General features: G+C 37.6%; 1 long non-coding RNA gene and 1 other non-coding gene across 3 annotated transcripts in view; one reads left to right on the forward strand and one right to left on the reverse strand.

Moving 5' to 3' along the window:
• LOC116572424 overlaps nt 1-21,399 on the reverse strand; it is a 93,152-nt gene that overhangs the window by 47,410 nt on the left and 24,343 nt on the right. The window lies entirely within an intron of this gene.
• LOC116572529 lies at nt 7,398-7,503 on the forward strand. The gene has a single exon (XR_004278388.1). It is a non-coding gene; the product is annotated as a U6 spliceosomal RNA (small nuclear RNA).

Genomic DNA, 21,399 nt, shown 5'->3' on the forward strand with positions numbered 1-21,399 from the left:
AGGAACTGGGTGTTAGTATTCCCACAGCAGCCAGCCATTGGTCCAGGTTTCAGGATTGGGGTGGTGACATTAATTCCCAGATGTTTCCTGTTCTTCATAGAAGCAAGGTGTTTCCAACACCCAAGGGCAACCCTCTCAAGGTCGTAGGGACCCGCTGCTAGCAGCAACCCAGGAGGTGAAGCTGGGAGGTGGGCTCACAGATCTGCTAAAAGGGAATATACCTGATCTGAGCAGACAGTAAGTGTCCCCTGTATCACTTAAAAGCATCATTTCATGAGCTTTTGTTTTCAGTATATTCATAGAGCTGTACACATAAAATGAGCCAATTAACGATATATAAATTATGCCTCAGTAAGGGAGAAACAGAGACAGAGGAGAGCAAGTGGAAACAGTGTATGGGCTAGTCTTTAGAGAATGTCACAAAAAATGCAAAATGAAGAAAAATGGATTGTATCTTAAGAGGAAGGTGGGGCTTTTTTTAGATGGAATAAATGATGTGATTTTGCACGCTATTTTACAGGATACAGTGGAGGGATGCCTGGGTGGCTCAGATTGTTAAGCATCTTCCCTTGGCTCAAGTTGTGATCTCAGGGTACTGGGATTCATCCCCACATCAGGCTTTCTGCTCAGCAGGGAGTCTGCTTCTCCCTTCACCCCTCCCCCTGCCCATGCTTACATACTCTCTTTCTCTGAAATAAATAAAATCTTTTTTAAGGTTTAGTTTTGATTTATTTAAATAAATAAAATCTTTTTTAAAGATTTTATTTCAGAGAGAGAGAGAGAGCACGAGAGTGGAATGAAGGGCAGAGGGAGAAGCAGGCTTCCTGCCAAGCAGGGAGCCCGATACAGGACTCGATTCCAGGACCCTGGGACCACAACCTGACCGAAGGCAGACGTTTAACCAACTGAGCCACCTGGGCACCCTAAATAAAATCTTTTTAAAAAAATAAATGACATAAAAATAAATAAATAAATAAATAAATAAATAACTGACATAGTGGAGAAGGAAAAAAATATGATGCAGGAAGGAAAAGGAAGAACTGCTGAGTAATTATTTTAAAATGGCAAATATTTGCTGAGTCCATACAATATGTCAGATGCTAGACTATATATCACATATTTTTTGATGCATTCCCCAACTGCTTGTTCCCCAGGAAATAGTTTATTGTACATATCCAATTACTAGACAAAAGTAGGATTCAGAGAGGTTACGTACATTACCCAAGGACACACAACAGTAGGTACAAGAGCTGGACTTCCATCTCATCTCTCACTCCAAAGATGTTCTTTGCTTAAGACTCCAGCCCATCTACATTTGTTACTTACTTGAATCTTCCATACAGTAGGCATATTGTACCATCTAAGGTAGAACAGTACCTAATTATATGAGTAACTGTAACTTTCTTCAGGAAACTGAGTCAGCAAGTGATACCTACATTAGTCCATCACTAAAGTGCATTGGATGTGGATATGAAATATTCAGGCTGAAAAACCCTTAGATGCAGCATCCAGAAAGGATGTTGGAATTTTTCACAAAATTTCATGGTATCCACTATTCTACCCAAGAAGCATACCTTTCTACTTTGGACCCTAATGAAGATGTTAGTTTTTCTTCCAAAGGGGCTGAATTTTAAAAACTGACACAGAATATAAAAGACAACTAAATGATGCAGCCCTGGGCAGAACTGGACAGTAGAGTGGAGTCCCACATACAGAGAACACTGTCTCCAGACCCAGTGATAGGCACTTTGCTGAGCATGTTGAAATGACCAAAAGATCACTAAGAATATCACTTGAAAGGACTCCATTATAAATTTTGGCAACCATAGATTCACGAATTAGAAATTTCTAATTGTGATCTAGAATTCGATACCAAAAGGTAAAATTTCAGCATACCCTATAGGTCACAATAATGGCTCCCCAAAGATGTCTACATCCTGATCCCCAAGACTTCTGAATATGTCTTCTTACATTACAAAACAGGTTTTTGAAGTTGATTCAATTAAGGGTCTTGCCATAGGAAGTTATTCTGGGTTATGTGGGCATGGTTGATGTAATCACAAGGGTCCTTAAAAGAAGGAGACACAAGGGTCAGAGTTCAAGATTGAAAATGCTATGCTGTTAGCTTTGAACATGGAGTCAGGGGCTATCAGTCAAGGAATGATGGTGGCTTGTCTACAATGAAAAAGGCAGGGAATGGATTTCCCCCTAGAGCCTGCATAAAGTAATACAACTCTGCCAACACTTGTATTTTTAAACCGAGGAAGACCCATTTGAGATTTCTGACCTCCAGAATTATACAAACGAAATCTGTGTTATTTCAAAACACCAAATGTGTGGCAATTTGTTACAGCACCAAGGGGAAACCAATATGCTTGGCACAGAACAAAACAGCTGGAGACCTAGAGAAAAATATCAACAGATGTGAAAGGTCAATTTAGATAAAAGACAATTCTGCTGCCCCAAGCTGGAGAGAAATTTAAAATACCAGTACCTAAATGAAGAGAGTTAATGTCTTCACTTGAAGTCCCTTAAATGCAGAGCTTGAGACAAAGACTTGAGTGTTTATGTATGAAGTGATACCAGGGAACAGAAGTGAGAGAGCCTGGAAAAGTGAAAGTGGATAGAAGAGGAAACAAAAATCAAGGTCATTGCTGAAGGACAGGGTAGCCACTGGGACCTCTGAAAACCACATAACATGCTGTCTAGAATTAACCATCCAGAATAAGGAGCCTAGAGCGTTGCCCCATTGCTTCTTGTCTCTGACTGGGTGAGGATTAACCCCTCCCATCCAAGAAGGCTGTGAGGCTTTGGAGAATTCCCTAAAATAGAAGGTAAAAAGATATAAAGTGCATGCCAGAGAAACTGACCTTGTGGAGAACTACTGTCCACAGCTGTGGCTGAAATTTGAAATCAGAGGTAAGTCAAGGGTATGTGATGCAGGACATCAGATGAATTTGCTACAGTCAGTGTGCTGTCAACACTGAGTTCTAAGAAATAAGTTTAAAAAAAAATTATAGACCCACCAAAAGACAGAAGGTCAAAGAAATAAACAGGCATAATTAGTTTGTATTAACAAACTAACAATAGGCACATGAAGAAAAAAATGGTAGAGCTATAAGTAATGGAAAAAATGTAAATGAAACAATGAATAGCCTCTTGGCTATCAAACTGATACTTCTATACTTGTGAAGAGTGTAAATTTTATCAACTTCTCTGGGAGTTATTTTTGTCTTATGTATTAAAAGAACTGAAAACATGAATGGTCTTTGAATCATCATTACCAGTTCTAATAATTTAACCTAAGGAAATTAACAACATATTTAATAACTGAAACACCCTAAAATAGAGGATTGCTTAAATAAATCTTGGTGTAAAAATATAATGGGGGTACTAGCCATTATCATGTAATAACTATTTTTAGAAGTAAAAATATACTCGCAACTTACAAAATGAAATATCTACGTTACAAATAGAAGGCACCCATGGAGTGACTCAGTTTTCTCAAAATATTTTATATCTGAAACTATACATTTCTTATTTTTCAGAAGTAGTTTTCTTTGGAATTTATTTTATTCGTCAATATTTTCTACACACAGTAGTTATTTCTTTTGTAATACAATTCAAATTAGGATTTCTAAAAAGGAATCCCACATTACAGTGTTTGCAGTCTGTTTTAGAAAATGATTCTTAAGGTTACTGGGTAACAAAACCTATAGATAGTAGACCCTTGATATTCACAGAGGATATGCCCCGGGACAACAGAAGATTTGGAAATTTAAAAATAGTCGAGGCATTTAATTTTCCTCTTATAATACTATAATATAATATATATATGAAAAAACTTATAATACTACATAATACTATAAACCTCTTATAATACTATAATATAATATATATATGAAAAAACCCAAATAGTGTTATCAAGGACCTAAGGGAGCCACTTACATTTTTTGTGTGATAAGTTTATATATATATATTTTTATATATATATATATATATATATATATATATAAAGATTTTAAATATTTACTTGAGAGAGAGAGAGAGAGTGAGAGAGCATGAGAAGGGAGAGGGTCAGAGGGAGAAGGAGACTCCCCGCTGAGCACAGAGCCCCATGCGATACTCGATCCCTGGACTCCAGGATCATGACCCGAGCCAAAGGCAGTAGCTTAACCAAGTGAGCCACCCAGGTGCCCGTTTTTGCTTGTTTGTTTGTTTGTTTGTTTTTCTTTCTTTTTTTTTTTTATATTTTATTTATTTACTTGAGAGAGTGAGAGAGAGCTGAGAAGGGAAAGGGTTAGAGGGAGATATTTGGGCTTTAAAATTAGTAAAATGCATTTTGAGCACAAAAACCCATACTGCATTAATGCTCTAGGACTCAAAATAAATGTTTATGATCAAGAAACTCAAGCAGTGACAACTGGGAGCATAGAGTAGGATGAAATTAGATGTCTGTAGCTCTTTTGTACTACATGGGAAGAAACAGAAAAATGTGGATGGGGGTATGGTCTGCTATGCTTTGTCACTCAACTCAGCGCATAGGACACAACTGTCCTTCCTCTAACTTGATTCAGATCCATGCAGAAAGCCAACTTCTACTGCGACATTCATTAGGTTCAGTCATTCTCAACAAATATTTGTGCTGTTGGTATTTCGTCCTAAAATAAAGCATCCACCATGTGTGTATTAATCTTCTTTTCCCTTCTGATGCTATGACATCTGGAGCCCTGATTATTATAGAGACTGCTTCCTCCAGGCCTAGCTAACTCCTACTGTAAACATTTGCTCTAGGAATATATTTTTCATATGCAAACTAAATGACCAGAAGCCCACCCTTCCCACCCATGGAGTTCTTACACTGTAGAACCAATATTCCCCTGCCCTAAACACTCCAGGACCAGGTATCAGGCAATTAGGAACATGCTCTATGCCCTGTGACCTGCTGAAAATACTTATTCAATCCTAAACCAGTTTACCTTGCCTTGCCCATTCCTTCCCTCGAAGACCAGAAGGAAGGTCCTTGCCCATTCCCCTCTGCCTCCCTCTGCCTCTTGACCCACCCTGGTGCCTCCTCACAAACTGGTAGTCACAGACTGTCTTCTCAGTGGCAGTCCTCTCATCCATGGCCTTACATTTTAAAACAATATAGGGCTGCAGAGAGCACCTGCGGATGGGTCTGGAGCAGACAAGTTCAAGCAAGCAGCAATGCCACCTGTCACATTAACTATTGAATTCCTGTTTGATGTGCTACATATTTCATATGGACTCCTTAACAACTTTTTTTCTTCCATGTTGAGATAGGTTTATTTGAGAGGTCAGTGGTAATATTTAAGAAGAAAGAAGGTCCCCAAAAACCAATGAATTAAAGGTTTTAATGTGTCTGCTACACTGTCAAGGCTAATTGGTTCTGTCTCACCTCTGGTGCATTTGCCTGTTCAGAAATTACTTTTGTGGCTGGTGCTACAGGCTACTACACAGCACAGGAAGCAAGCAGGGCTCATCCAGCTGTCAAAGCCCTAGTCCTACTTCTGCCCCCAGCTGCAGTGGCACCCCACACTGCCTTGCTCCTGCTCTGCCTGCACCAGCCCCTCACTGTTGCCCACCGGACGATGCCCAGAATGCCCACAAGAATATTTGGTCAAGTTAAATGGACCTCCAAAATACTGACTTCTTACTCTCTGAAGAAAACTTTATTTTCTGTACCATAAATTCACCCAATTCTAGCCTCAAACAAGAGAGGGAAAGGTGGCTAATTAAATTGTTCTGGTTTTGTGCAAAAGTCTGGGTTCACCCACTTGATTCCACTGTAAATGTATGAAAGCTGGTCATACAGGGAACAGTGGCCTCTTGATAACTGACAGCCTTATTAAGTATTCCTGGGACTCAGGATCCTTTGCAGCAATCCTGCTAATAATCTCTGTATTCCTGGGAAGCTTCTACATGGGATCAGGGCCTTGAACTGCAACCTCTTCAAACTGTTTCCTTCATCTCTCAGTGGTAACCCAGGGTCCGCTGAACTCTATATTTTTGTGCCTGGGACTATATGTAAAGATGCTCAAGCTCCCCATGCCTCAGTTTCCTCATATGTCAAATGGGGATAATAACAAAACTTGACTCAGTTTTTGTTTGTTTGGGGGCAGTTTAAAGGAGGTAATACACTTAAACCATTTGAAAATGTGTCTAGGGGGTGCCTGGGTGGCACAATAATTAAGCATCTGACATGGTTTCAGCTCAGGTTCTGATCTCCAGGTCATGAGATCGAGCCCCTCATCAGGCTCCGCGCTCAGCGCAAAATCTGCTTAAGATTCTCTCGGCGCCTCCCACTCATGCTTTTCCTCTCTCTCAAATAAATACAATCTTTAAAAATAAATTTTAAAAAATTTTTGAATTCAAATTTAAATTTAAAAAAATAAATTTTAAAAAAAGTATCTAGCTTTCAATACATGTGAACTAGTCTTTACTATTCTCTAGCCCCAACCGATCTTATAAGGCCTAGCTTACTTTGCCTTTACTACATCAACAGTACTCAAGACTTGAGTACATAGTAAAGGTTTGAAAACTCCATTTAAAAGGCAGATTCCCAGGCTCTTGCCCAGAGAGACAGTAAGCCTAGGAATCAGCATTCTCAATGCACACTCCAGGTGTTCTTACAAAGGTGGCCCGTGCTGCAAACAGCAGCTCTGTCCCATCTATGCCATCTCTAATTACCACTTGCACACAGATCAGCCTTGCTATTCTGAATTCCCAGCTGGTGCTTTGTGTTGACTGCCTTATGTTCCATGTTTAAGTTTTATCGTCAAGGAAGATTATAAATTACTGAAAGAGAGGGATTTTATTTTCTTCAGTTTACTATCCTCCAAAGCAGAGAAGAGTGCCTTTCTTACACCAACGTAGGATATAAATTAGTTTTGTGATAGATTGATCATTGACTCTTAAAGCCTCAAGTGCACAAACCCAAATCCTCTAACTGAATTCCATTCAAACAAGCAGCAGCAGACTCGACTCTTCAATATGGTCTTGGGACATTACTTCAGTTGCTCTAAAAATAGAGTTATTTAATATGCTCCAATCACATTTTGATTTTTTATGAGAAGGTTGTGAGTTAAATCATGATTTCGATTAGGCTGCAAATGTTTTCCAGAGTAGTTTAAGGTCCCTGTGTAGCATTCTCAAAATAATTTAGGTAAGTTTGAATACTGTGACCCAGAAGTAACAACCTGAACATGATTAGGATAACCAGGTTTTTCCATAACCTAAATGCCATATTCCATGGTAGCATGTTGAATAAATATGAAATCATGGATTCTCGGCAAAGATAAGAAAAAAGATCTTCACATCCACCCAAACCTATCTGCAAACAGGAATCAGAGCACTACCTTGAGTGGAGCTCAGTGGCGCTCGCTTTGGCAGCACTTATATGAAAATTGGAATGATACAGAGAGGATTAGCAAGGCCCCTGCGCAAGGATGAACGTAGAGTTCAGTGGTTGCACAGCGGAATCATCTAAGAAGCTTTAAAGAATACTGATGCCCAGATCATATCCCAGATCAGTGAAATAAGAATCTCTAGAGGTGTGGCTGGAAATATCAGTAGCTATGAAAGCTTCTTGGGTGCCTGCAGCATGCTACAAGGTGGAGGGCCGCTAGGCCCACTTTATGACAATCTATCGAGCTTGGTAAGCATACATACCCAAAGTCCAGCCCCAAAGACAGGCCAAAAGTGGAGGTATTCTAAAAGCCCCCCCAGTGATTGGGATTTACAGTTAGCAGTTCAAAACCATCTGAGTCCCCCACTTTAGAGATGAGAATTAGGAACAAAGAGATAGTTTTCAATCTCTCCTGAGTATGAATTGGGATACTATTTTCTGATGATTATTAACACTAGATTTGATATAAATGACCTGTGTTACTCTCTCTTACCAGCAGCCTAGTTTTGGAAAACCAGGGGAAAATTAGGACACTGGAGTATCCCAAGAGGGGAGGAAGAATTTCCAAGGAATGTAATAGGTGAGTAAACCTGACATTAGAAAAACTCCATAGTTTTATTGAAGTTTCACTGAATAAATATAATTAAAGAAATTAGAACTGTACCTGGCATATAAAAAGGACTATTTAAGTATTTGTTTTATGGAACAATATGGGAGGATGTCTCCCCACCCCCACCCTTGTAATATGCTCTCCTCTAGGGAAAGTGCAAACAAGGCTGTCCTGCTACATACAGGTAACTAGAACCGTAATCCAGGAGCATGAGTCCAACAGACTACTTCACAGGGACCAAATTCAGCACATTCACTCTTTCTATAAATAAAGTTTTATTGGAACACAGTCACACCTATTTATTTGCATATTATTTGTGGCTGCCTTTTTTTTTAATTCTAGTGTAGTTAACAAAAAGTATATTATTTTAAGGTGTACAATATAGTGATTTGACAATTCTATACATTACTCAGGGCTCACCATGGTAAGTATGCTCCTTCCCCTTCATCAATATCACCCATCCTTCTACCCCCCTCCCCAGTGGTAACCATCAGTGTGTTCTCCATAGTTCAAAGTCCATTTTTTGTCTTTTTCTTTGTTCATTTGTTTCTTAAATTCCACACAGGAGTGAAATCATATATTCATCTTTCTATGACATGTTTCACTTGACATTATACCTTCTAAATCCAACCATGCTGCTGCAAATGTCAAAATATCATTCTTTTTTATGGTTGAGTAACATTCCATTGTATGCATATACCAAGTCTTCTTTTTTTTTTTTTTAAAGATTTTATTTATTTATATGTCAGAGACAGAGGGGGAGAGAGCGAGTGAGCACAGGCAGGCAGAGAGGCAGGCAGAGGCAGAGGGAGAAGCAGGCTCCCTGTCGAGCAAGGAGCCCGATGTGGAATTCGATCCCAGGACCCTGGGATCATGACCCGAGCTGAAGGCAGCCGCTTAACCAACTGAGCCACCCAGGCGTCCCCCAGGTCTTCTTTATCATTCACCAGTTAATGGACATATGGGTTGCTTCCGTGTTTTGGCTATTGTAAATAATGCTTCTATAAACACAGGGGTGCATATATCCTTTTGAATTAGTGCTTTTATATCCTCTCTATAAATACCCAGTAGTGGAATTACTGGATAATATAGTAATTCTATTTTTAGTTTTTGAAGAAACTCCATACTATCTTCTATAGTGACTGCACCAATTGGTATTCCCAACAAAAATGTATTAGGGCTCCACTTTCTCCACATTCTCATCAATACTTATTGTTTCTTGTGTTTTGGATTTTAGCCATTCTGACAGGTGTGAGATGATATCTCATCATGCTTTTGATTTGCATTTCCCTGATGATGAGTAAAGTTAAGCATCTTTTAACATAGTCTGTTGACCATCTGGATATCTTCTTTGGAGAAATGGCTGTTCATGTCTTCGGCCCATTTTTAAATTGGGTTGTTTTTTGGATGTTAAGTTCTTTATATATATTAGATATTAACCCTTTATCAGACATGTCATTTGCAAATATCTTCTCCTATTCTGTAGATTGCCTTTTAGCTTTCCTGTTTCCTTTGTGGTGCAGAATATTTTTATTCTGATGTAGTCCTAATCATTTATTTTTAATTTCATTTCCCTGGCCTCAGAAGACCTACCTAGAAAGAAATTGTTATGGCCAGTGTCAGGGAAATTACTTGCTGGGCTCTCTTATAGGATTTTTATGGTTTCAGGTCTCACATTCAAGTTCTTAATCTATTTTAAATTTCTGTGTTTAAGCAAGTGGTCCAGTTTCATTCTTTTGCTATCCAGTCTTCCCAACACCATTTGAAAATACTTTTTCCCATTGGATATTTTTTCTTTGTTGAATATTAATTGACTATATGATCATGGATTTTTCTGGGGGCTATTTTGTTCCATTGATCTCTGGGTCTATTTTTGTGCCAATACCATACTGTTTTGACCACTACAGTTTTGAAGTGTACCTTGAGATCTGGAATTGTGATACCTCCCATTTTGTTTTTCTTTTTCAAGACTGTTTTGGCTATTTGGGGTCTTTCACTGTTCCACACAAATTTTAGGACTGATTTCTCTAGTTCTGTAAAAATGTTACTGATATTTTGACAGGGATTGCATTAAATGTGTAGATTATTGGGAAGATGGATATTTTACCCACATTTTTTCTTCCAACACATGAGCATGGAATAACTTTCCAATTCTTTGTGTCATCTTCAATTTGTTTCATCAGTGTTTTATAGAGTATGAAATTTTCACCTTTTTGGTTAAGTTCATCCCTAGGTATTTCAGTATTTTTTACTCAATTGTAAATGGGATTGTTTTCTTTTTTTCTTTTTTTTTTTTTGTACGTTGATTTTTTAAAAGATTTTATTTATTTTAGAGAGTGAAAGAACATGAAGTGGGGAAGAAGAAGAGGGAGAAGCAGACTCCCAGCTGAGCAGGGAGCCCAGCAGAGGGCTCAGTCCAAGTACCCTGAGATCAGAACCTGAGCCAGTCAGATGCTTAACCAACTGAGCCACCCAGTTGCCCCTCTGTATATTAATTTTGTATTCTGTGACCTTACTAAATTCATTTGTCAGTTCTAGTATTTTTTGGTGGAGTCTTCAAAGTTTTCCATATAGTATCATGAGTGAAAATTTTACTTCTTTATGATTTCATGTGCTTTGTATTTCTTTTTCTTTTCTGATTGCTATGTCTAGGAATTCTAGTATTAGGTTGAATAAAACTGGTAAAAGTGGACAACCTTGCCTGGTCCCTGACCTCAGGAGAAAAGCTCTCAGTTTTTATACTAATTATAATATCAGCTGTGGATTTTTACATATGGCCTTTATTATATCTAGGTATGTGCCCTTTAAACATACTTTAAGCATTTTTATCATGAACAGATGTTGGACTCTGCCAAATGCTTTTTCTGTATCTACTAAAATGCTCATATGGGTTATATGCTTTCTTTTGTTGATGTGAGGTGCTTATGGCTGCTTTTACACAGATGTCTTATGACCTGCAAAGCCTAAAATGTTTACTCACTGTCCTTTTACAAAATTTGTGGACCCTGATTTAGGTAATTCTTCTACACTACAAAGATAAGAGCAAAAGTATTTGTACTGAGCCTTGTTTTTCATGCCTTTCCCAGAATTGTTGACCTCATTCTGAGTTTTGTGCTTTTAAGTCAGATATACCCTACATAAGAACAAATTAAAGTATGCTAACATTAGAGTAAGTTATATTGGCAGAAACCACAGACCCTGACATTTCTTATGAGACTTAAGCAGACATATCCAATGGTTAGGATTCTATGAAGTTGCTAAAAATGATCTCTCTTTAAGGTTAAAATAACATGAGAATATCCTTATGTTTCAATGTTAAATGAGAAAGTCCAATTCAACATTTTATAAAGTATGATCAACTATGTGAAACAAACAAATTACACATTTTCACAGGAAATCTCTAAGAAAAACACATCAGAATGTGTTGCATTTGAGTGACAGAAACATGACTTTTTTGGTCTATTTTTTATGTAGTAAACTCTCTATAATAAGAGGCATTATTTTTATAATAAAAATAAACTTGATTTTTAAAATATGGAATATGAATTCTGTTTGTTTTGAAGTCTAAGATCAACAATTTCTAGCACTTATGTGTTAGACATGGCACGTGATATTTAAGTGTCTCACAAACAAAAATGGTGCTACTACTAATGTGTCATACATGTACAACTCTGATGTTTACAAAGCTTTTTCTTCCCAGATACAATATATTACTTGGTTCTAACTACTTCAAAATAAATAAATAAATAAATAAAGGACTGCAATTGAAAAAAGTAGGATGCCAATTCAGACCTTGTGGTTAATGTAGAGTACTCTTGAAAAATTTCTACATTTATCTTATTCATGCTAACTTTTCCTCTCTCGATAGAACTCACATTAAGATACAGAGAGCCCTTGGACTCTCTCATGTCCTTTTTGTTCATATTTCTGGAACAATGCAAGTTGCCTCAAAACCCCAAAATGTTTTTGCAATGGCTTTCCAACCAGAGTGCAATCTTCTAAAAGCCCCATATCAATAAAAATCACATTTGAGGCAAGGTGGCCATATAGACCTCTCAGGGTCTTACCATCCTGAAGGATTTCCCACCATCCAGTGGGGCTTAATGGGCCAATCACACTACAGAGAAGCTGACAAGGATGAACACACAAGTACATAGATATCCTGAGCAGTTGGTAGGCAATCTTGTGTCTTATAAACTAGAACCACCTCTTTAAAAAAGAGGTTTTTAAGACATAAATTTTATTGCTCAAGTCCTCCAGGTTTTCGTTCCAGGTTTCTCTCTCATCTGCCTGCATTATCCCAACATTGGTTCCCTGTCACCTTTCCAGTCACAATTAATTGTCCCATCCACCATTCACAAGGGCTTTGCTTTCAGCTATTGCTAACTGAATTCCTGCTAAAACATTAGTTGAAAAGAGCTTCCTGGGGCATCTGGGTGACTCAGTGGGTTAAAGCCTCTGCCTTCGGCTCAGATCATGATCCCAGGGTCCTGGGATCAAGCCACACATTGGGTTCTCTGCTCAGCAGGGAGCCTGCTTCCCCCTCTCTCTCTGCCTGCCTCTTTGCCTGTTTATGCTGTCAAATAAATAAATAAAATCTTAAAAAAAAAAAAAAAAGCTTCCTGTTTTATCCAAAGAGGATTTGCCTTTTGCTAGAGTATTACTGAAGAACATAAAAACAAAAATAATCATTTCTTCCTATTATAACCTCAAATTCATTCTTCTCTCTATTCAGCTTTACCTCTTCCCTTTTCTTGCTGTCTCCTCTATTCCATTTTCATAACCAGAACTAGATTATACCTCTTCAGGCATTTTGTACCTCAATTAAATCCACCCTTGTGATTCTTCCTTTTCTTTCTAGAGGCATCTTCCTCCTCCTTTAGCTAGAAAATCAACTCATCGTGTCATGATATTCAAGGCTTCCACAAGCTGGACTCAAATCTGTTTAGCAAAACTTCCCTGTTATCCACATCCCAACCCCTACTTTAATTTCCATTTGCCTTTTATTGAAGATACCGGATTCTGCCACTTGACGAGGTCATACAAAGGAATTTTCTTCTTTCAAACCTCTCCTCCTTTCTTTGAGAAGTCTTCCAATCTTCCCCAGGCAATGTGAGCTGAATCTTCCCTTAAACTACAACTTAACTCTTCAGGTAAGTCTATTATGCAACTCACTGTATTCTACTATAATTGGAAATTTACACTTCTATGGGTCACATTTAATATGAGCTACTCAATGTCAAGATCTCCATCTTATCCACACCATGTTCCATTTCCACCCTCATACCTCAAAGCTCACTCCTAGTAAAGAGTTGGGCACATACAATGGCCAAAATAATTACTGAATTACTATGAAGGAGCAAAAATTCATGAATGATTAATGACAGCACTTCAGTTATCATAAGAGACAACATAGCAGGGAACTTTGGGTTAGGCCACTGGACCTTCTGGGAAGCTGCATCAACCAGTTGCCTTGATGTGTAACCGCAATGGCTACAAGAGAAGTCAACTGAACAATATTCTCTCTCCTTTTTAAATTAAAATCAAACAAGCTTGCACTCTGAATAACCAACTATAAAATTTAAGTTAAGTGCTGTAATTAAGCAAACATTACAACCAAAGTAATTCAGACTACACAGAATACTTATTGGAATGTAGTTAATCAGGCATTAATACTGCTGGCAGGTCCTATAGAGGAAAACAGGGCTCAGGAATCTAAAAGATTGCTTTTTATCTTTCTTCCTCACACAATCTAAGAAAGGGAGTTAAAAATATAGGAAATTTTACATAAAATTATAAATGAAAAACCATGTTCCAAGCAAGAAAGAGTTATAGTATGGTTATCATTTGACCAAGATAGAAAACTGTGTGACCATTTCTGACATTGTATCTCCATAGCAACTGTAAATGTAATGAAATCCTATCTATTTACTTATGTTTAGAAATTATGATGAGCATAAAGAAATTATATATATGCATGTATGTATGTGTATATATATATAATACATATGTATGTATGTGTAATATATAAAAACATATATAACATATGAATTATATAATATTGTAATATTATATAATTCCTGGCCTTATAAAATTTACCAAGTCCCTACATATAAAAGGGGAAAACACACATGTTCTCTGACAATTCCGAAAACTAATTAAGAAAACAAGTTTTCGGGCTTAGGAGGCTAAGGCCCTGGTCTGTTTTGAAATATTTAATATTCCTGTGTATTGCAGCAGATTTTTTTTTTTTCTAATTCAGTCTAAGAAACAACAGACACATGCATCATTAGGCTGGACAAGTCGATGATAAACAACATTGTTATGGTTCTGTGGTTGCTACGTTGCTCAAGGCTCTAAAGTGGTAACTCTCATTATTTGACAGAGACAAGTTGCTAAATGAGTGTCAAGGCAATTGTTGATGCCTGAAGTGGTCAAAGCAACCTGCAGCATACTCCCCATCCCAAGAACTCTGTCTGTTCCTCTCCCAGAGTACAATCTGTCTCACTGCGCTCACTACTTGCAGTTTCTCCTTATTCGAGCACAACCAGGCTTCTTTCTTTCAGTATCATTTTCATCATACCACTCCTCTGTCAAGCAAGAGCACAAAATGGTTCCCAGCTGTGTAAAAATAAAGGTCAAACTCCAAAATATGCCTTTCAAGCAATGGTGCAGTCTATTCACAATCATCTTTCCAACATTATCGTCACACATGACAAAATAACCTGGACAAACTTAGCTCTGATCGTAGCACGTGTATTTACTCTTCCACCCTTCATCTGCCTTCATAATTCCCATTTCTCTTACCATTCATTTTCCCCCCTCACGTCTTTCCCATGATATTTTAATTTTTGGACTCTTCCTACCCTTTGCAATTATGCCATCCTCCTAACTGGATATCACGCATTCTCCAAAAGGCTTAGAATACAGTATATGTTTGTGTTTTTATATTTTGACTTCTGCACTAGAGAATAAGTACTTTTAAGAAAGTAACCTTGTTGTATACACCTTTTAGAAAACCCATGCAATCCTGGGTGCCTGGGTGGCTCAGTCATTAAGCGTCTGCCTTTGGCTCACGTCATGATCTCAGGGACCTGGGATCAAGACCCACATCAGGGTCCCTGCTCAGTCAGTATCCTGCTTCTCCCTCTCCTTCTGCCCCTCCCTGGTTTGTGTGTGTGCACTCCTGCACTCTCTCTCTAATAAATCATATCTTTAAAAAAAAATAAAAGAAAGAAAAAAGAAAACCCATGCAATCTATCAGTGCATCCTGGCAGTTCCTTATTTTAGCATGTAAGTTGAGTGAAACTTAAAGGACATCTTTCCTCAAAAGATATCTTCTCACTGGCCCTGTCATGCCAGGCACTCCAGCCTCCAGTGGAAGCACTTCAGCATTCTACAGTTGGCACCTTTACTTCTTGTACTAAGACAAATTCTGCTTTCCAGTACCTTTCAACTGAGGGACTTAGTTTTGTTTTCTGAAGTGACATAAACTAAGTACAACTCATTTTAGTGGATAATACTACATTTACTTGAAGTTACCACGACTTTCTGAAAATTCTTTTCCTTCTTGTCGAATATTTCTAATTCTATTATTCTTCATGTAACATGATTTCTAAATACCCCAGCCATTCTTTTTGCTTCTTAGTTATTTATCCATTTTTTTTTCCTTATGCGGCCTATCCAATCAAAGCACACTACTCTAAATTTCCTCCCATCAAGGCACAATTCAGTGGAACAGCTAATTTGCTTCATCCTGACACTGTATCACTAGTAACCAAGCATAAGTTTATGTTATTTAACATCACATCATAACTTTGGTTCAATTTTAAAGAAATATCTGCAAATATTTTTCATATAAATTACTTTTCACTTCTGTGTTTGCACCTAGAACTCACATGGAGACTTGTTGCTGTTGGTCTCATCTTTTTCTAGTCAACTTTCAAAGGGGGAGATGATGCTGGATTGGGATTATTTTTCCCAGTTTGAGAAACGTTGCTGAAAATGTGGATATGAAAGTAGGGATTTTCTTCTACTGAACTGTAACTTTTCCTTATATTTAGAAGACTATCACTTAGAAAGGAAAGGAAATGTATTCTGTGTATCTCCAGATGAAAAAGTAAGCAATGAGTTGGATTTAAATGAAAAAATAAATAACAAAAACAAAAAGCAAAATGCTTTAGGGAACCTGGGTGACTCAGTCAGTTAAGTGCCTGCCTTGGGCTCAGGTTATGATCCCAGGGTACTGGGATGGAGCCTCTCATTGGGCTCCCTTCTCAGCAGGGAGTCTGCCTCTCCCTCTGCAAGCCCCCTCATGCTCTCATGCATGATCTCTCTCAAATAAATATAATCTTAGAAAAAAAGAGAAAGATTTATTCTAAATGACTTCTAACAATGAAAACCCTCCAGCAAAATGTGCCTGTGCACCCACAGCCCACCACCCATCCCAACCAAGAAACTATCTCATCATTGATTATGTTCTAACAGAACTTGATAGGTATCTCATTACTAAAATTTTCAAACTGGAGTGAAAATTTGTCTGGGGAAGAGGGACTTCAGGGGAGAACTATGTGGAGTTTTCAGAACTCAGAATCATGGCCTGCGAGAAGGTTTGAGGGTAACTTGAAAGGATGTTCTCTTCTAGTCCAAAGGCTACTGTGTAAACATTGTTTGATAAGCATTATAAATGCCCCTCAGTAATCCCTTGACCTTGCTGTACTTTGGTTTTTTTGGCTCTAATATAGGAAAGACCCCACCTGGGTAGTTACTACACCTCCTTTTGAATATAAGACTCTAGAGTCTGCCCTTCTATTGTCTTAACTTTTCTAAGTACATTCAAGCCATCCGCTGAAAGAATTTGTTCTGAATGTTGATGGATACTAGTATTGAACAAATTAGTCTAAGATTTCCAACAGCCTTATCTTCCTCCAATGGGAAACTGAAGATTTTGTCTTTTTATTATATTGGTGATTAAATAATTAAGTAGTTTGATCATCAACTTCTGTGACAAAGCAAAGTTGATTCTTGAATAAATGAATCCCTGGCAAAACCATGAACATCAGTACATTTCCCTCAGTACATTTCTCTCAGCCATTCTGACATTATCTTTCTGGACCAAACTGGCTCTAGGTCCTACTCACACTAAGCCTGAACAGAAACATCTTAGAGGGTGTGTGTGTGTGTGTGTGTGTGTGTGTGTGTCAATCACAACATCTAATCATCAGAAACCATAATCTCACACCCCCCACCCCCTTCTCAGTTCAGATTTTGCATTTGTCAAGTGACTGACTAAGTGTTAACAACTAGCAGATGGACTAGAAGGGCAGATGGGGCTCCCAGGGAAGCAGCTAAGAAGTGATTAAAATTACCAAGGATGGTGCTCATTATTTCCCCTTTCAAAGGATGCTCTATTTTTCTTACGGTTAAATCTGATTAAAATAACAAAACAGACAACAGAAGTGAGGCAATCCCTTTCTTTTTTTTAAGATGACAAGATACTTTGGAACTATTTCAGATAGAATTCATATGCTTGTATATTGATATCATGGCCTTCTCTAAGATTTTGGGATGCCCCTTAAAATATTTTCTATTTTTATAAAATTTTACATCTGCCAACTCACATCTACATATATTGTACATTATCTTCTCCATCCAATCATTTGGTGTGTATACATAAGTCAGCCCCTATGCTAAGTGCTACAGTGACTAGCAGTACAATCTCCCTAAACACAGGCATTACCCCCCTTGGAGTGGTAACAGATACATCTACATCAATATACTATTTAGAACATTCAGTCTGGCAAACCGCACATTTATAACAGCATTGCTCTTTCCTACATTTCTGGGCCACCTCCTTATTAAATGCTCTCAGAATCAGGTTAGTAGCTCCAAAAGAAAATCTGCCTCACTATTTTGTAGGAAAATCTTATTTTTGACCCAAAATAGTTTTGCTCAGCTTGATTATCAAACCTGTTCATAAAAGACATTTGACTGGTTAACATAGCATATATTTCTATTATTGAAGATATTTAAAATAATATATGATGAGAAATAACATATAAAAGAGGTATACTTTGGCAAAACCTTATGCACCTGTGGTAGGAACAATAATACCCTCCCATAGATATCCGTGTTATAATCTTTAGGACTTGTGAATATTCTGCCTCACATGAAAAAGGGGACTTTGCAGATGGAATTAAGGATCATGAGATGAGTGGGAATGCAAGGTGGTATAGCCACTTTGGAAAACAGTGTGGAGGTTCCTCAAAAAACTAAAAATAGAGCTACCCTATGACCTGGAAATTGCATTATTGGGTATTTATCTCAAAGATACAGAAGTAGTGAAAAGAAAGGCCATATGTACCCCAATGTTCATAGCAGCAATGTCCAGAATAGCCAAACTGTGGAAAGAGCCAAGATGCCCTTCAATCAATGAATGGATAAAGAAGATGTGGTCCATATACACAATGGAATATTATTCAGCCATCAGAAAGGATGAATACCCAACTTTTGCATCAACATAGATGGAACTGGAGGAGATTATGCTGAGTGAAATAAGTAAAGCAGAGAAAGTCAATTATCATATGGTTTGAATTTTTTGTGGAACATAAGGAATAGTACAAAGGACATTAGAAGAAGGAAGGGAAAAAATGAAGGGGGGATCAGAGGGGCAGATGAACCATGAGATACTGTGGACTCTGAGAAAGAGACAGTGGGTTTTAGAGGGTAATGTGGGCCAATGTGTTGGCCCAGTGATGGGTATTAAGGAGGGCATATATTACACAGAACATTAGGTGTTATACATAAACAGTGACTCTTGGAACACTGTATCAGAAACTAATGATGTACTGTACAGTGACCAATATAACAAAAAATAAATTAAAAAAGTTTTTTTAAAAAAGGATCATGAGATGAGCTGATTATCCTGGGTTATCTCAGTGGGCCCAGTATAATCATGAGAGTCAACAGAATAAGGAGGCAGAATCAGAAAACTAGATGTGATGATAAAAGAATTCAGACTTTGAGATTTGAAAAATGCTATATTTCATCAAATCAAAAAGATTTGAAAATGCTATACTGCTAGCCTTGAACATGGAGGAAGAGGCACTACCAAGAAGTTCAGGTAGCTTCTAGACGCTAAGATGAAATGATTCTCCCCTTCAAAAAGAATAGAGCCCTGCTGGAACCTTGATTGTAGGACTTCTGACCTCCAGAAATGTAAAGTAATATGCCTGTGTTGTGCTAAGCCACTACATTTGTAGTGATTTATTACAGCAGCAATAGGAAATTAAAATAGCACTAAAAATACCTAAATGATAATATCAGCTTTCAAATAACATTTTGTCAGCTATGAAACTGGTTTAACAATGATATTATGACCTACATGCAAGTTTAGATTGAAGAGTAAAAGCTTGTTGGCATGCTGTGTTGATGATTCCTGGAGCATCTACCCTGATTTAATGGGACAGAGTGTACTCCTTGATTAGTGAGGTCTTCAATAAAACTAAGGCTGGGAATAGTGGCGTGTATATATGCCACACGTTTGACATCTCCAGCTATTGGGAAGTGGCAAATCTGATCATTCTCTCACAGGATCATGGAATATTAAAGCTGTAAGTTAAAGCTTCTTATATAGCTGAAAGATAAATTCCAGTTCAATAGAAAAGTTACCAAAGTCACTTACAACATCACTTGTGAAGTTTCATCCAAAATAAGGGCATTTTACTTTTATCTGAAATTCTTCCCACTACAACTTAATGAGTTTTAGTATCTTAATGATTCAGGTACAAATAATACTGATGACAATGACTGTTCCCTCTTCTGAAGACACATATCCCTTCTAACCCAAGGCTTCAATGAGCCCATGCTTCCCTATTTAGGCTCCATCCTCATGCAGTCTTGCTGTGTAATACTCAGTATAAAACCATCTTCATATTTCTCTACTTCCAACCCATAATCCCCTTACCTAAAATCCTCATCAAGTCTCAACTCTATTAAAAGCAGATAGATGCAATTTACTAATTTAAAAAAATTAAATTAAATTTAGTTATCATAGTGTCATTAGTTGCATATAACACCTAAAGCCCATTACCTCAAATACCCTCTTAATGCCCACCACCCAATTACCTCATCCTTTAACCTCCCCTCCAGCAACCCTCAGTTTATTTCCTATAGTTAAGAGTCACTTATGGTTTGTTAACTTACACATAGAGTTGGCTTAATGTGTTTCTAACAGTATTTTTGAGAATCATTAGCAATTTTTAAATACAACACAAGAAGGTTTAAATCAAAAGCTCGCATCTTTCACTGCATGCAATAAGAGGTCAGCAGAAGTAGTTAACCCTGATAACAAATGATAAATATTTGTTAGAAGCCTAACAGGTGATCTTCTAGGTAGTGGTAATACTACTTTTTTTTTAACATAAGCAAAATATGAATTTATTGTAAAGTTTGAAGCAACTCATAAACAACATTAAAACTTGAAAAACTAGGTTCAGAATTAATAGCGACTATGGCATTTCTGGAGATGATTACATAGATTATTGTTTATAAATGTAGGCAATCTAATTTAAATAAAATTAAAGTTAACATTAAAATAACAAATCAGAATGATTTTTTAAAAATTTTTAAAATTTATTTTCAGCGTAACAGTATTCATTGTTTTTGCACCACACCCAGTGATCCATGCAATCTGTGCCCTCTCCAATACCCACCACCTGGTTCCTCCAACCTCACACCCACCTGGCCCTTCAAAAGTAATACTACTTTTAACAAGAAAGAATTTATACCCTTGAAGAACTTAGATTTTCAAAGATCCTCACATCTCAGCTGTTGATTTGCACATAGATTATTTCTGATCTCTCTGCCAGTTTCTTGTACTGGGGAATAGAGAAGCTCAGACACAGCTTGTGGAAACACAGCAACTCTTCAAGCAGTCAGTGTGAACCCAATATCCTTTCTGAATATTCCAATCCTCTCAGAGAAAAAGAGAACCACTGATTTCTTCGAGGAATGCAATTATTTCCCAGGAAGGTAGAATGGTAAATCAATAGGCATTCATAATCTGAAAACTGATTGCCTGAGTTCAAATGTGAGTTAACAGCTGAAAATTTATCTAATCTAGGGAAAGAAATGGACATCCAGGTTCAAAAAGCACAGAGACTACAAGTAAGATGAACCCAAAAAGGTCCACACCATGACACATAATTAAAATGTTAAAGGTTAAGATAGAATTTTAAAAGCAACAGAGAAGCAAACACTTGCATGTAAGAAAAACCCTATAAGGCTATCAGCTCATTTTTCAGCAGAAACTTTACTGGCCAGAAGGGAGGGTCATGATATATTCAAAGTACTGAAAGGA

This window comes from Mustela erminea, chromosome 13 (genome assembly GCF_009829155.1).
Source record: "Mustela erminea isolate mMusErm1 chromosome 13, mMusErm1.Pri, whole genome shotgun sequence".
NCBI classification, from domain to species: Eukaryota; Metazoa; Chordata; class Mammalia; order Carnivora; family Mustelidae; genus Mustela; species Mustela erminea.